Consider the following 16,747-nt stretch of genomic DNA (forward strand, 5'->3'; position numbering starts at 1 on the left):
GTGAAAAGAAAGTGTTCGGTGGTGCCACACCTCGCTATAGTGCGGTTGGAAGATTACCGCCAGTGTAGGGGCGTGACAAGGGGTGTGTACTATGTAACTGTCACTTGGAAGTTACAAACTTATAAACCATAAAGCCAAATAGTTTGGCTATATAACTAGGTTTTTTGTTTGTAAGTTTTGTTTTTGTGTGTTCTTTTTTAATTAACCCCAAGAAAATAAAGATAAAGATTAAAAAGGTAAAGAAGACGAGGAAAAAAAAGTATAGCTTTTAAAAGGGTAATTTTTTTTTACTTTAAGTACGTTAGATCACTTCGAGAAGCTAATTTTGTCCAAAAAAAATGAATACAATTACATTTTGGACATAGAAAAAAAAGAATATGGTAGATCAAAACAATTACAATTACATCTTTGAAACGTAAAGAAAGAATAGAAATTGATTACCTCAATTTGACTTGGATTACGATGAAGGAGTTGGCTACATATTTATAATATTTTTTTGGGAAAGGCTAGTTGGGCATTAGGATGTGTTTTCATGTAAATGTAAAACCAAAAAATAAATTGTTTTTTAGTCATTTAATTATTTATAAGTGGAGTTGGTTAAACATAAATGCTATTATCCATAAATGGAGTCAATTATTAGTAAGTGAGAAATTTGAATGTAAGAAGTTTGTAAGAAGTGGGCACATGGGGCGATTCTGAGAATTGCCCTAGCCCCACCACCCCGCAAAAGCATGCAAGTTATGTGATTTGATGCTGCGAGATTAATCACTGTAATCACATAACTTGCATGCTTTTGTGGGGTGGGGGGCAAGGGCGATTCTCAGAATCGCCCCATGTGCCCACTTCTTACACTCTCCAGAATATTTTAATGCAAACTTCTTACACACAGAAAATTTCTCACTTACTAATAACTGACTCCATTTATGACTCTATTTATGGATAACAACATTTATGTTTAACCAACTCCACTTATAAATAATTAAATGACTAAAAAACAATTTATTTTTTGGTTTTACATTTACATGAAAACACATCCTAATGCCCAACAGTTTTATTTATTAAAACATATATATATATATATATATATATATATTAGATGTACTTTTGCACTTTACAGTTTTTGGAAAAACATATGAAGAGATGCAATGCCTAAATATATAAAAGGACAAAGCAAACAACATGGGACATTTGTTTCATATTATTATTATGCAAATTCCCAAAAAAAATAAAAGCCAATTAAATTAGTGAAATTAAAATAAATAACAATTTACTTGATTTCAAATTTTCCAACATTTACTTTTAATAGGAAAGATATATATATATATATATTATATAAAAAAAAAAAAAAATCTTACCCTAATTAAATTTTTTTACTTTTTTAAATATATATATATATATCTTTCCTATTAAAAGTAAATGTTGGAAAATTTGAAATCAAGTAAATTGTTATTTATTTTAATTTCACTAATTTAATTGGTTTTCATTTTTTTTTGGGGAATTTGCATAATAATAATATGAAACAAATGGCCCACATTGTTTTCTTTGTCCTTTTATATATTTACGCATTGCATGTCTTCATATGTTTTTCCGAAGACTATAAAGTGCAAAATTAAATCTAATATATATATATATATATGTTTTAATAAATAAAATTGTTGGGCATTAGGATGTGTTTTCATGTAAATGTAAAACCAAAAAAAATTGTTTTCTAGTCATTTAATTATTTATTAGTGGATTTGGTTAAACATAAATGTTGTTATCCATCAATGGAGTCAATTATTAGTAAGTGAGAAATTTTTTGAGTGTAAGAAAATTTCCTAGTGATCTTCTCCTCTGCTTTTAAAGCACTTTGATATGCTTCTTTTATAGATTTGGGAGAGAGAATACTGATCTCATCTAGTATCTCCATCCGTAATCCATTCACGAACTTTTCTGTGTTTTCTGGGGTATCTTCGACATAACTCGCTCACAGATTCACTCTATAAAATTCTTATGTATATTCTTTCACAGTCATTGCTCTTTGTTTCAGGTTCTGTACCTATCTATATAGAGCAATCTGATAGTCTTTAGGTAAAAACTTACCTTTCATCTTGGCGATCATTCTGGTCCACATTTTAATTGGTGGCTTATTTGATCTCCTTCGCTCTGCTTGCACACTGTCCCACCATAGCCCTGCATGCCCCTTCAGTTTTGTAGCTGCAAATTTGACCCTCCTATCCTCACTATTTTCCTCAAATTTGAAGTATTTATCCAACTCGCTAATCCAGTGCAATAATACTTCAGTGGATAAACTGCCATCATAGTTTGATAGTTCAGGCTTCGGTTTGCTACTTGCTAATAGAACAGATTTCAACAATTTTATCTCTGGCCCTTCCTCATCGGACCCATTTGTCGTAGTTGTAGCTTTTTCTTCACTATCCTCACCACCTTCTGGATCCCATCACCTCCCTACTTCTATTGCTGCTAATCTGGCACTTAGGATCTTGATTTCATCGTGCAGTCCTTTGTTGGCTACCCTCTGAATAGATCTACTCTACCCCTTCTTCCTAACTCCATAATTTTTTTCTTCCCTAAGGAAAGAACTACTATGATACCAAAATTTGATGACTCACCCCAAAAGCTGAGGTGGGTGCCTTTGTGGCAACTGGCCCACGTGATCCCTTCCCACGCTTGTATGCAACTAGGGTTTTTGGTGAGGTTTTAATGGAGCATTAACTCCGCCACCTTTTTGAGGTTGTCTTGGTCACCGTGTTATGGTTCTATGGTGCGGGTTTTGGTTGTAGCTTGGGTTATTATTGCTGCTGGTTTCGCTTTGCTCCTCTATGCCCTTACCTGGTTCCTTCCGCCCGATGGTAATGGCTCTCTGCCTCCCACTGTCTACTGGTTCCGGCCTCGGCTCTAGTTCTATGTTACTGGGTAATGTTAAGATGTTGTATCGATGACTTTGGTGGCTGCTTCTTGTGTGATTTTTCGAAACAACGCTGGGCTTTGTGACCGTCCTAGGTGTGCGGTGATTTCTCTATAATTTTAGTTAGTTTGTTACACTTCTGGTTTGTCTCTATTGCGTTTGACTGTGTTTATGGTGGGCATTCTTGTCAGGTCCTCAACCCGACTTCCTTGGAAACAGTTCGACTCTAACACAAGGTAACCTCTCTACTCTGATTTCAGGCTCCCTCTTTGCTTTTGTTCTGCTAACAATTCCGCTCCTTATGAACAACTGGGGTTTCGTGGCTTTGTGGTCATGGCTCAAACGTTGTTGGTTTTGGTGGTGGTTGGCCCTCTGGCCATGGGTTACGTTCTCTTGTGACCAACCCTCGTTGTTGGTCCTCTAGTCGTGGGTTGTAGTTTCTGGTGGTTCGGCTCACCTTAAGGGTCATCGTTGTTTGGTGTGCTGTTGGTCCTGGGTTCGACTATGGAACCTGCTCTCCACTTCAGGTAACCTTCAGGGTACTCATCTTTACCCTTCTCTTAGTTTATTCTCCATATAACTGGTTATGCTGCCTCTCTAATCGTTGTCTCTTGACTGTGCAGGTAATTCGCTCCTCTGTGGTGGTGGCAAGGATTTGGTCCTTGATGGTTATTGTTTCTTCGCTCTTCCGTTCCGGTCTCCACTTGAACCAGCTAGGGTCTTCCTGTTTACCTTATAGAGTCCTGTAGATTGTTTATGTAGAGACGAAGTCTCGTTTTTTTTGGTCCTCAGTTCTGTCTGTCCATCGAAAGTTCTAGGTTGTTAGTTGGTTGTTGGTGACCGTGGCTCTGTTGAGATTTTGGTTGTGAATTTGAACGCAATTTTTGTATAGTTTGGCTTTGGTTGTTGAGTGTGGTCCTGTCTCTATTTGTTTAGTTGGTCTTGGGTCACAAGAACCCTTCTTGGTCTGTAATGAAAATATCTAAGGATTGTTTGGCAATTGTATATTTTTTTTGGAAGGTACTATGCCTTATGCTCGGAACCTATGTTGGGTTACAGGATGTTGTCTCTGAACTATAACAAATATTTATGCAATGTATGTATATATATTTATAGAAATGATAAATCTTCTACTTGTAAGAATTTCAATGATTTGCTTTCGTGAAGTACCTGAATGAATTCTCTTGCAGTGTTTAGTTGCTTCGATGTGATGCACAGTCTCGTTAACAGTCCCTCAATCATGTAGTTAATTTCGTGCACAATACTAGATTATAGTCATTCATAATAACAATTGTTTGATACCTGAAATGCTTCTCTTTATTGTTTTAAAATATTCTGTCAGAGTTTACATTCTCTGGTTCCTATTCTCCTTTGTTGGCAGCAACTCTTTTTTCATCTTTTGATTGTGTATTTAAGCTATTGGTAGCCTCATTCAGTTGAGGAACTACTTGCAGTTGCAATTTGTAGTTACATTCCCTTTTGTTGTTATTCAAGTATTAATTTATTTAAAACTATTCCCTAATCTATTTACTTTCAAAAAATAAAAAATAACGACATTGGCTGTGACAGCCTTGTTCAAAAGATATAACAATAAAAATAAACTGAAAAGTAAATTTAAAAAAATTCTTAAAACAACATGTCCAACTGTCGCCTCCCTAATTGGATGCTCCTCAATTATCCAATAAATAAAAAACACAACATATATTTTTAAAAATCATTCCCCCACACACCTTATACATATTAATCACTTGTTGCAAGCAAAACTAAATGGAGTAGTCTACCTAGGCGGAGGAATGGCCCGGTTTCCGTCGTCGCCTGGAAAAACCTCCAGCTCCGGCCGCCGGCAAAACCCTCCAAGCTCCGGCCGCCAGCAATTCCTCCGCCCTCTGCCACCCTCCGCGAGCTCCGCCCAGCTCCGCATTAATGTCGACGACTGACAGGTTCCTGACATACAGCCCGATTTCCATCGCGTCTTGCCGCACGGGAAGTTAATTCAGCATGGAATTTGAATTACTCCAAAAACCCGCGGGCTGCTCCCTCACCAATTCGACCCTGCATTCTGGAAAACTCACTCACCAATTCGACCCGACATTCTGGAAAACTCACTCCGCTTTCTAAGCTATGCTTTCTACGCTCCAGGGATCAGTTGCGTGCTCAACGTTTGGGGTTTGTTGGTGATTGCTGCTGGGATCGAATTCAGAGAGTGGCCTCGTTTGCTGAGATTTGTTGTGTCCTCAGATAAAAAGGTCAGAGAGTGTTCCTGCAAACTATGTTTCTTAATAAACTAGATGAAAACTCAAGTTTAAAATTTGCCATCGCTCTAAGCGTTTGAGTATTGTAAGTTAACTCGAAATTAATAAACTAGATGAAAACTCAAGTTTAAAATTTGCCATCGCTCTAAGCGTTTGAGTATTGTAAGTTAACTCGAAAAAATTGGGTTGGACAGATCGCATAATTGGACATGGGTAATGATCCTGATTATCACAAACAATACTCACCTAACCCTAACCGTGCCCTCCATCCCCATTGAGACACTGAACTTAAAACAAGTTTATTTTAGTGTCTGGGAGAGCTTTTCTCTGTAATTATATTTTTAGATAATGCTTCGTTGAAGATTCCAAGACCGATTCCCGTGATCGATTCAGAAAGAGTACGAACTCAGCGAAGAAATAGGAGATTATATACAGGAGCTCTGCGAAATGACAAACTTTCCCACATAACCTGCACAAACCCCAGTACTGGGACTAATGTCTGAGTTAATTATTAAGATACGATTTGTCTTTAGCTGAGAAAAACAGTAGTTACAGAAGAAAAATTGCAGTTCGTGCCTATTGGCAACAGGCACTCCGCTTTGAGCTTTGGGTTGGACAGAACACAGGAATGAAATGGAAGCCAAAGAAGCTTTGAAGTGCATGGAATTCACAGTGTGTTATAAAATGAATTATATATGTACAATTGAGCGAACCATAAATGTATTAGGTTGATGAGATGAAAGAGTATGTAGATCAGGAGAGTTATGTTTATGACTTTATACCTCTATCAGTAGCTTAAAAGGCCTTTTAGGGGTGACCCTGACTGTATTATGTCGATGAGAAGAAAGAGTATATAAATCAGAAGAGACATGTTTATACCTCTGTCAGTAGCCTGAAAGGCCTTTTAGGGGTGGCCCTGACTTGTTTCTTGCGTTGTTCTGCCCGGTTCTTCCATGTTGGTGATCCTCTTTCAATGGAACCAAAACTCTGAGAAGAACACAAAACCAAACAATTTTGTCAGTCCATATTGATAGAAAGTTCATTAAACCAGTGTAAATGAAATAAGAAAACTCAGTTCCTTCTAGACACAATTTATTAAGCAGAAGCATCCAGAGACTCGACTCTATAAATATACAGAAATATGTCCATAAAAAATAGTAGGGAGATCATAGATGAATTCGCTCATACTTTTTTGCTTCTTCTTCGGCTTCCAGAACTGCAAAGGAAAAAGAAAAATAATGATTCAGCACGCTTCATTAAAAGAGCTAAAGTGATCAATCATATTTTCCAAAAGAAGACATAAAAAGCGCTGATTGCCTCAAGGAAAACACAAAATATGTCCTCAGCACTGATTCTTAAAATACCAGGACTATTTGGGTTTCTCTCCAAACACTAATGATCATGATTAACTATTCTTCAATTAGGATTTCAGACAGGGTTCTCACAGAAACAAATAGAATGGCCTTTCTCATCAACAAGTTAAAGATCAGTACTTAGGATACTCTCAGACAGAGCAGCCTGCATAAAGAACTCTGAAAAGAGAGGAAGCAAACCAACAATGTGGTTACTAAACTTTAAGAAAGTGGACAAGAACATGCTTTGGAACTGAAGGTCAGCAGGGTCAAGATTAACAAAAGGGAATCAGTGAAAAACAAACCCATTTCATTAACAACGTTGTCTCAGAGGTTGCCAAATGAGAACAATTAGCAGACAGAAGAAGGGTAACAATAATCTCATCACTTTCAAAAAACAACCAGAAAGAATCCTTTACCTGTTATTACCATAAAGGCCCACAAGCAACAAACAGGATTCCAGTAGTCTCCAATTATAAAAGTTGGAAAATGAAGATGAATGAAAAGTGTTCTTATCTATCAGAGTGAGGAAGACTTCAGATCTTATGTAGGATATGTTCAACCTATAGGCTGGTCAGAGAAAATGATGGGATTCAAGAGGGACATAATAATTAACATCAAAGAACCAAGAGAAGAAAAAAGAAGCAAAAACAGTCATCTCGAATAGAGCCAATTCAATTTTGTTGAAGTAGGGTTTATCCTGCATAAATCAGGCAATTCTTATTCAGCATTATTGCCAACTAACTATTTTCTAATTTCATCAGGCCCTAGACTGGTTGTTTTGAAGAGGCTGAACAACTTAGTCCGGTTTCTGTCTTGGACTCCCCTTTTGAGGATACTCCAGGCTTTGAAAATACATATGCTACTATCCAGAGTAAGTTCTAAAGCCATCCTCAATCTTTTGTCTCATTTTACTTTCCATGCACATTTTGTTTATTGTTTTTATGGGTGTTGTTTTTAGTTCCCTCCAATTTTGCCAGTTTGAGTATGATAAGTTTTGTTTTGATGGCAGGGGCCAAACGACAGCTACTTAAAAAAATTTCTGCATATGAACAACTTGCTTACATGGACCCTCTTCTTTTGGAAAAGAGAGTAGCATCATGGAAGGATTCATCTGAAGATGAAAGTGGCAATTGTACAGAGGACGAGTCACAGAGCATGGGTATAGATGTTGATTCTACTGATATATCATCATCAGCTCAGACAAGCCCCTGTACAAGTCACGATAACGAAATGGATTGGGAAGAAGATGTGGGGACAGAATATCATATGAAACAAGATGTCCATTTCTCTCAAACAATTCCAGAGAGTCTTCCTCCTGCATCCCCATTAACTTCATTATGGGGTTCTCATCATCCTTCCTTAGTTGCAGCAAGGCAGGCGCACAAGCTTCTGTTTCATAGGGTGAATGAAGAGTTACAGTCAAGCAGAAAATGCCATGGCTGTGGGTTTATGGCAGGGGTAGAGCCATGGCTGAGAGAACAACAACAGTAGGCTCAGGAGCAATTGGTAAAGAAGATTATATGTGGACAAATATCTCCTTCTTCTGCATGGAAAGAAGAGATTGATACCGATAGTCATGCAGACAGGATTGTTGAGCTAGACTTTAAGAGGGGGAGACAAGAGTGGAAAATATTCAGAGAGGAAGCAGAGGAAGTAGGGGTTAACATAGAGCTAGCAATTTTTGGAGTGCTAGTGGAAGAGGTGTTGCTTGACCTTGTTCAATTGTAGCCCTTTTCTCTTACTCCGCTCTGCTCACCTGCTGCTTCCATACTAGAGATAAGGTAGAAATGGTCTATAGATAGAGATATTCAGAGTAGCAGTCACTCTCTGCTGCTTATGATGAGGATTCAAATTTTCAATAATAGAAAGATGGCACCATCTCGTGCCTGTAGCTCTGAGATAGTACTTTTGAATCATCTCTACTAGAGATGGCCATATCTTGTATTGCCAAGAAAGCATCTCTAAGATAGATGACAACATGTTTCTTCTGTTTTTTTTCCCTTGCTTTAATTAGATAATACTGCCATAAATTAAGGACTTCAGGCTTCTTATCGATGTAAATGGATTTTTTAAGGGTTAAATTTAGCGGATTAACTGATTTTTTTTATATATAAATATCCTTGTAAAAAAATGTGTCATTTTCAGAACCATCCATTAATTTCACATAAAAGATATCATCTATATTGCAATTCTCAAAAAAACAGTTTCAATCAGTTTTCAAAGCTTGTGAGTATGGCAGGAAGCCAAATGAAGTTCATTTGAAGTCTGACAATATATTGCAGAAGAGAAATCTTTATTTCCAACCTTTGAGAATTTTATCCACATGGTTTCTTGGTGACTCCAACATTCTCTCAGATGTTTTTGGCAAATGAACAAATGTATGTTTTAGAATGGTCTTTTCAATGATGAAAATGACTTGTCGATAAGCCCTCAAATACATTTCAAGGCAACTGCCATATTTGGCCCACATATACCTCCCTACATGAATATTTCTCACCAGCAAACAAATGCGGACTTGATTGATAAACTCCAGATGACACAAGTATGAATGAATAGTCCCAATGCTAGCATACAATAAGTTAATTCTGTGCACTTTTCAGGTGTTTTTGTGTTACTCTGTTGACTTAGAACACTTCCTATTTTTCTTTCACAGAAAAAGCTTGATGACACTGAGGAAGTCTTGAAAGATTTTCAAGAGAAACACAGTCAAGCTAACTGCACAATCAAGGAAAAGGAGTTCATTATCTCAAATTTGTTACAATCAGGTAGGTTCTCAGCTGTCACAAGTTTAAAGTACCCCGAGACAGTTAAGGTGGTCTAACCACCTCACTAACCTAATCAATAATTAACTATATTGTCATGTTATTATAATCATGCTCACTTAATACATAATGTTTATATTATTAACGCCATTAACAATGAACCTCATTGTTTGCTTCTCCATTACCTCCTTTCAAACAACAGTTATAATAAAGCTCCTAAACCCAGAACCGCGATCACCTTGAATCTGCTTGCACATTTTATTTTGACCTCTACGCCCCGTCAACTCAGGAAAGCAAAGATATTCCCAAGCTAATCATATTCACTAATGGGGCCTTGGCCTTGAGCTTGCTGTAGGAAACTTTACATGGTTACATAACTTTACTAAAACGACATTTACAATACATTAAGTTGACCCTTTATAAGGTCCACATGACATAGCACTTAGGCACAATATTCATAATCACAGTCCATGTACAAAAATAGAGGTAACACAAAGCTTGGACTGCAACAACTTATCAATGCCCACCAGAAAATGGGAATCCAATTCCAGGGATTTCATCAGTTGTTTGCACACTACATAGAAAAAAACATGACTATTTTTGTTGTTTGCAAATTCTAAAAAAATGACAGTTTTTATTCCTTGTAAAATTAGATGTTCCGAAAGATGCATACATGGCTTATCGTCATCTTTGTCATCATGTTGCTGCATGTAAACCCATCTTCACATTTTTTAATCAAACAGAACAGACTATGTAATCCATGAATTCACTTGGTCTCTGAATATGAGGAGGTCCATCTACCATTTAAGACTGGTGCCATAGGTTGTTTCTGATGAAGCAAGAAGTACAGCTACTTCTTACCGCAATTCAGTAGCTGCTTACAAAAGGATCAGTGCCACTCTCTGTAAACAGGGCATCTGAACGTTGATCCTAAACAAATCCTCCAAGGGGATCATCTTTTGGAGATCCAGATAGTCAATCTATCTGAAGAAAGGAGAGCTTTCTCAAGAGCTAGCACCCTCCAATCAAACCATGATCTGGAATATGAATCCTGCAAGTCCTTCCAAAATAAGATGCCCTGCCTGCTTAGCCTGCTAGCTTGATACTGAGGAATCTCCAGAAAGCATTGGCCATGACCCTTCCAGCACCAGCTTGGTTGTATCACCAAATCCCAATGGCATCCAGTGCCGGTATAAATCCAATACACACATTTGGCAACACATTTCCAAGTGGACCAGATGCTTTTTAACATAGAAGAACCTCTAAATTGGAAAAGGTGTGGAGAAGAGATAATCTCAATCAAATCTGCCAAGTGGCTGAACCTTCCAAGCACATCACAATCATTTTGCTGCCAAAATCTTGCAGGCTTGCCCTGAACCACCATATCAATCAGCCACAAGCCACCCTCCTCCTTAGGCAAAATGCAGACATCTCATGGGACCATCAATAACCCATGGTCTATAATATTTGTTCACACCAACCAAACCTCAGTTAATTTGATTAGAGAGTGCCTGGACATACTATGTGTTGCTTCTGGTGCAGTTGTCAGTGATCAGAAAACTGACCTTCGGTTGTTGGGCTTGGATCACACCCCAAACTAGATTCCTCCTGGTTGGAACTGTATCTGGCCTGGGATCATTCTGGTACAAGTCTTTCTCTAGCTGCCATGTGGGAATGGAGTTTACAAAGTTGCAGACGATGCTCCACTGCTGCCAATTCAAGGAACCTTCTCTGGTGGGTAAGTTGACAGGCATTTCTCAAAGTAGTCCACCCCTTTTTAATGTTTTCATTAATTTCACTTATCGCATTTATCAATGTTAATTATAATCCTCACCTTCTTCAAAAAATTCAATACATGCATCATCATACATTATATCTTCAGATCTTGGATACTTCCAATGTTACTGTAGGCTCCACAGATACTTAAAAGTTATTATCGTATTAATTCACAACCTGCATTATGTATTGTTAACTTCACATCAGAGTACCACTGCACAACTGTCATTGTGTCAAACCTAATTCAAACATCTTAATAAGCAGTACAATAATCTTTGCTCAAAGCATTGTCCTAATCTAATAAACCTTAAATTAAAGTTTCAAACCTAAATATCATCAATTTTCTTTGTTAATGAACTAGGATAGTATTCAGTCGATACAACTGCTGTGATATCCTCATTAATGATTGTATTATCAAATTTCAATCAAAGGCAAACTCTGTGAAACATGGTGTGAAAATAATTGTATTTGCATCTACAGCTTCGATCTCTCTTGGGTCTGTGGCTCCGAATATCGCTCGGGCACGCAACTTGTTATTTCTGTGGCTTTGAGTCTTGCTTGGCGTGCCAATCTTATGAACTCTGCTACAATTCAATTCATTCAAATCTTAGATTTTCGACTACTCCGAGATCATGGTGATAGGGTCAATATGGATCATGCAACTGATTATATTCGAGAGTTCAACCACTGATAGTACGGACTCACAACATCTGGATGTCTTACATAGATCGGTTTCGGATTCAGTCTCACAACAGCAACAGCAGCTAAGAAGTATGGAAGAACAATTGCAGCTTTTTGTTTCTACTAAAAAGCAGTTAACACAAGACTGTAAACAAGAATTTGACTTTTGGTTTTGGCTCCATTTCCTTGTTAATATAAGCAGTCCTCATTTACAATGTCATTTTATAACATACTGCCGAAGGTTACAGAAGGACTAACAGAGAGAGTGGGGAAATTGAAGACAACATACAGTTCTGGCATCAAAGATACGCATAATCTAGCCCCTGCACTTGATGAAACGTCCCTGTCAAGTTTTGAGAAGCTCAACTTAACAGTATCTAAACAGAGATTCTGCTTTGTCACAATTCACAAAGTAGTGAAGTGAAGAGTGGATTTATATATATTTTACTTGTGTGCAGGTTTTGGCCATTGCTGTTTCAGAGGCTGATGCAATGCTCTAACCAACTCAGACTCTGTAATCAATATTACCAGCTATGTGTACTCTAATAGAGTAATCCTTTGCCACAAAATGTTGTTGCTTTGATTTCCTTCATCTAAGGCCTCGTTCAAGCTACCCTTCAATATCATTTTAATTTTACTGAAAACATGGAACATGCTTATCATTTGGGTTACTAACTATATCTATTTCATGTATTTTAATTGATACACAGTCACCGGGCAATTCCTCTGCCTGGGTAGACTACTCCATTTGGAATTTAAAGCAATGGTCAATACCCGTTTTACAGTAGGGTTAGGGTTTACTGTTACAGACTGACAATCTCTTAAAATAGGGCTGATTATTCACATTTATATCAAACCCTGCCCTCAGACTTCTCCTCCATAGTTTGGAATTTAAAGCAATGGTCAATTCCTGTTTTACAGTAGGGTTAGGGTTTACTGTTACAGACTGACAATCTCTTAAAATATGGCTGATTCTTCACATTTATATCAAACACTGTCCTCACTTTTCCACCAAAATGCCATGGCCAGTTTGGAATTTAAAACCATGGTCAATTCATATATTAGCAAGTCTACAGGTAACATGTACTCGTAGTAACTGAGTCAAATCATCACCAAATGACTGATTGGGTCAAATATTACTTAGAGAAACACAAAAAGATGAAACAGATTTTGTATCCCCGAACTTTTTTTATATTTCTTAATATAACGAATGATAACAAAAAGGAACACAGGTATCCTGATGTAGTATACACATAAAATTATATATCCGTCCTTCAAAATAAGGGCTGTCTGTTTTTTATCTATGGCTGTTGAGCCATTAGAGTGCCTACATACAGTAATAACAGCAGTACAGAAACATATTCAACATCATATCTCTTTATGCCTGGGCTTACAAAACTAGTTGGAGAAGATGGGTGGCTTGCTGCCTTTGATGATTCGGAGCTGCAAGAACTGACACCATGAGGAATTATTATACCAGAGCCTTCATAACAAAGCCCCAGGCTATTATTCCACAGGGCCAAGCGCTTTCCCAATCTCCTGCAAAAGATCTCAGGAAAAACCACTGTGCCTGATAAATTATTTCCATTGAGATATAATGTATTCAAGGAAGGAATCTCCGCCAAATTCGATGGGATTTCCCCGGTGAAACGATTGCCATTGAGAGCAATATATCGCAATTGCTTGGATGAACCCAGAGACTCTGGTATTCTTCCCTCGTATCTTGAGGTCGAGAGATCGAAACTCATTAGCTTTGGCAGCTTATCCCATGCTAGAGAAATATTGCCCCCAATAGGATTGGTTCCTAGATAAAGCTCCTGCAAATTACTCATGTCCGTCAATGTCTGTGGAAGATTGCCATGAAGCCCAACAGCGTCACATTTTTCAAATCGCCCAACTCCAGCGGAATCTTCCCTCTGATAAAATTATCGCTCAAATCCATCTTCATGAGAGATTTTAAGCCCCCAATTTCAGAAGGCAAAGTACCATTCAACTTAATGAAACTCAGGTCCAGGATTAGCAGATTCTCCAAGTTGCCAATCGAAGTTGGAATTTGGCCACAGAACTGATTCCGACTGACAACGAGCTTTTTCAGTTTATACAATCTCCCCAGCTCCTCTGGCAATGGACCCTTCATGTTATTTTCTTTCACAACCAGATTTTCTAAGTTTCCCAGCTCACATAGCTCAGACGGGAGCTCTCCAACCAGGGCCTCATTGCTGCGAAATGTGAGGCTCTGGATAGAGTTGCTCAGATTTTTCCACCCTCGAATGGTCGAATTGGTGAGTGAGTTTTCCAGAATGCAGGGTCGAATTGGTGAGAGTAATTCAAATTCCATGCTGAATTAACTTCCCGGCAAGACGCGATGGAAATCAGGCTGTATGTCAGGAACCTGTCAGTCGTCGACATTAATGCGGAGCTCGACGACATTAATGCGGAGCTGGCCGGAGCTCGCAGGGGCGGAGGCGGAGGAATTACCGGCGGCAGGAGCCGGAGGTTTTTCCGGGCAACGACAGAAACCAGGTCATTCGTCCGCCTGGGTAGACTACTCCAACCTAAATTGTTTAATATAGTGGTGGCATCGTCCATATGTCTGCAGTGACGTTGCAAGCAAAATTAAACTGTTTTAAAAATCATTCCCCCACCCACCTTGTATATATTAATCACTTACGAATCTGTTGCAAGCAAAACTAAATTGTTTAATATAGTGGTGGCATCGTCCATATGTCTGCAGTGACGTTGCAAGCAAAATTAAACTGTTTAATATAGAGCTGGGTCCTGCCATTTTCCATACGTCTCTCCTGAATTGCCAACATATTACTGCAAAGTGAACAAATGAATGAAAAATCCACCCTAAATTGTCTGTAAGCTTTTACTAAGTCCGGGGAACAACAAATTCAGGGGTTTAAACTTTAAACTTTAGTTTTGGCTGCCTTCCCAAATTATTGATTACGACGCAAGCGCGCTCATACATTTATTTTATAAGTATAAATTCTGCTTCATGGTTACAGAACCCACCCTTCAAATCTTGGCATTTGCTTGTTGGAATACAGAGACATTCATGGAGTCGCAAGAGCAGAGCCAAAAGCCTCATGTCGCAATATTCCCTGGGTTTGGGTCGGGCCATCACATCCCACTGCTCGAATTTGCAAAGCGGCTGACTGTCGACCATGGCTTTTCTGTCACCTTCTTCACCGCCAAATGGATGGGAGCCTCTCCTCACCACACCCTGCCGTCTTCGTCAGGGGACATGATCCGCTTCATAGAGCTCCCTGATGTTCAGATCGAAGGGGATCATGCCGGGATGAACTTTTGTGTACGCATACCCTTACTATTGGAGAAAGCAAAAATATTAGTGGAAGATGCTCTCACATCCTTTCCGTTACCTGTCTGCGCTTTCATCACTGATATGATCTGCACCACCATGTTGGATGTTGCCTCCAAACTAGAAATACCTTCCTACATATTCTTCCCTTCTGCGGCTTCTATCCTCTGCATCACGCTCTACTTTCCAACACTTGTCCACAACATTGAAATTTCCTTCAAAGATGTGGATTTCCCGATCGAAGTGCCGGGCCTTCCGCCGATTCCCGGAATAGATTTGCCGGACCCTCTTCTAGACAGATCTGATATTTCATTCAACTGGTTCATTCAACATTCCCTTCGGCTTCAGGAAGCTCGTGGAATTCTGATAAATACATGCCAAGAAATGGAACCAGAACAAATAAAAGCTCTCAAGGAAGGAAAGGTTCTGAGCGCTGTTGAAATGACCCCTTCCATTTATCCCGTTGGGCCGCTAATAGCTTCGTCTCTGTCGGAATCTGAAGAGAAGTTTGAGAAGGAGGGCTGCCTCAAATGGCTGGACCGCCAGCCCGCCTCGTCCGTTCTGTTCGTTTCTTTCGGGAGCCGCGGCACCCTGTCGGAGAATCAGATTCGGGAACTAGCTTTGGGGCTAGAAGCAAGCGGGCAGCGGTTCCTTTGGGTGTTGCGTAAGGAGCCTCCTCCTCCAACTGAATCCACGATGACGGCCGAAGCAGACATGAGGGAGGTTCTACCTGAGGGTTTCGAGACTCGAACCCAGGACCGTGGATTTGTGGTGGATTCATGGGCGCCTCAGATTGGTGTCCTCTCTCATCCATCCACCGGCGGTTTCCTTTCTCATTGCGGTTGGAATTCAACGATCGAAAGCATCTTACATGGAGTGCCCATGATCGCTTGGCCTCTCTTTGCTGAGCAGAGAACGAATGCCTTCCTTCTCGTGAAGGAGATGAAGGTGGCCATTGAAGCGAAGAAGGGGGCAGATGGATTGGTGAAGAGAGAGGAAGTGGAAAGAGCGGCGAGGGAATTAATGGAAGGAGAGGGGGGAATGGAAATGAAGAAGGGGATGGCAGAATTGATGGGGAAGGCCCGGTTTGCAATGGCGGAGGGAGGGAGTTCATACAACGCGCTGGCCAACGCGGCTTCTGTTTGGAAGGAAATGCATGCCACTAAAACACCACCTGCTACTTGAAAATTGAAAGGTCTCGCTTGCTCCGGAATGACGGTTTTTGAGGTTTATCTGCATTGCATCGCTGTGAGTGGAAAGCTTTCATAACCTGATCATATTTGGGAGTGGAGTTACAATCCCATCAGTGTGATTAATATCTTTGGGTTTACGTTCCATTATTTTGTTAAGGGTCAACGGTATATCATCTACGTGGGAAGTTTTAAGTTTCTGTTGTTCGAGTTTGGATTTGATATATGAAGAGCATAAAATTACTTTTAACTCTAATTTTATTTGGGTTTGAGGATTCAAGTTTCATTATTTTGTTGATTAAAGATCCATGGTATATCTACGTGGGAGGTTTAAGTTTTTGAGTTTTATTTGTAATTTGACTTTGTATTTCATATGTGAGCAGCATAAATTTACTTTAACACTGATTTTATTTTATTTATCGTATTTATGTTATTTTTATTTTCCAAAAACCATGTAGATATATATTTGTTAATATAATGAAAAGATTAATTGTGCTC

At 39.0% G+C, this 16,747-nt stretch overlaps 1 long non-coding RNA gene and 1 pseudogene across 1 annotated transcript; both read left to right on the forward strand.

The window, feature by feature from the left end:
- Positions 1-4,823: 4,823 nt before the first annotated feature.
- LOC149237675 (uncharacterized) lies at positions 4,824-8,510 on the forward strand. The gene is made up of 3 exons (XR_016246309.1): positions 4,824-5,154; positions 7,277-7,386; positions 7,525-8,510. It is a non-coding gene; the product is annotated as an uncharacterized LOC149237675 (long non-coding RNA).
- A 6,166-nt stretch (positions 8,511-14,676) lies between these two features.
- On the forward strand, positions 14,677-16,421 carry LOC149237676 (UDP-glycosyltransferase 72B1 pseudogene; annotated as a pseudogene).
- Positions 16,422-16,747: the final 326 nt, after the last annotated feature.

Source organism: Pinus tabuliformis, chromosome 8 (assembly GCF_031772625.1).
Source record: "Pinus tabuliformis cultivar Carrire ecotype Pingquan chromosome 8, CPIR1, whole genome shotgun sequence".
Taxonomy (NCBI): Eukaryota; Viridiplantae; Streptophyta; class Pinopsida; order Pinales; family Pinaceae; genus Pinus; species Pinus tabuliformis.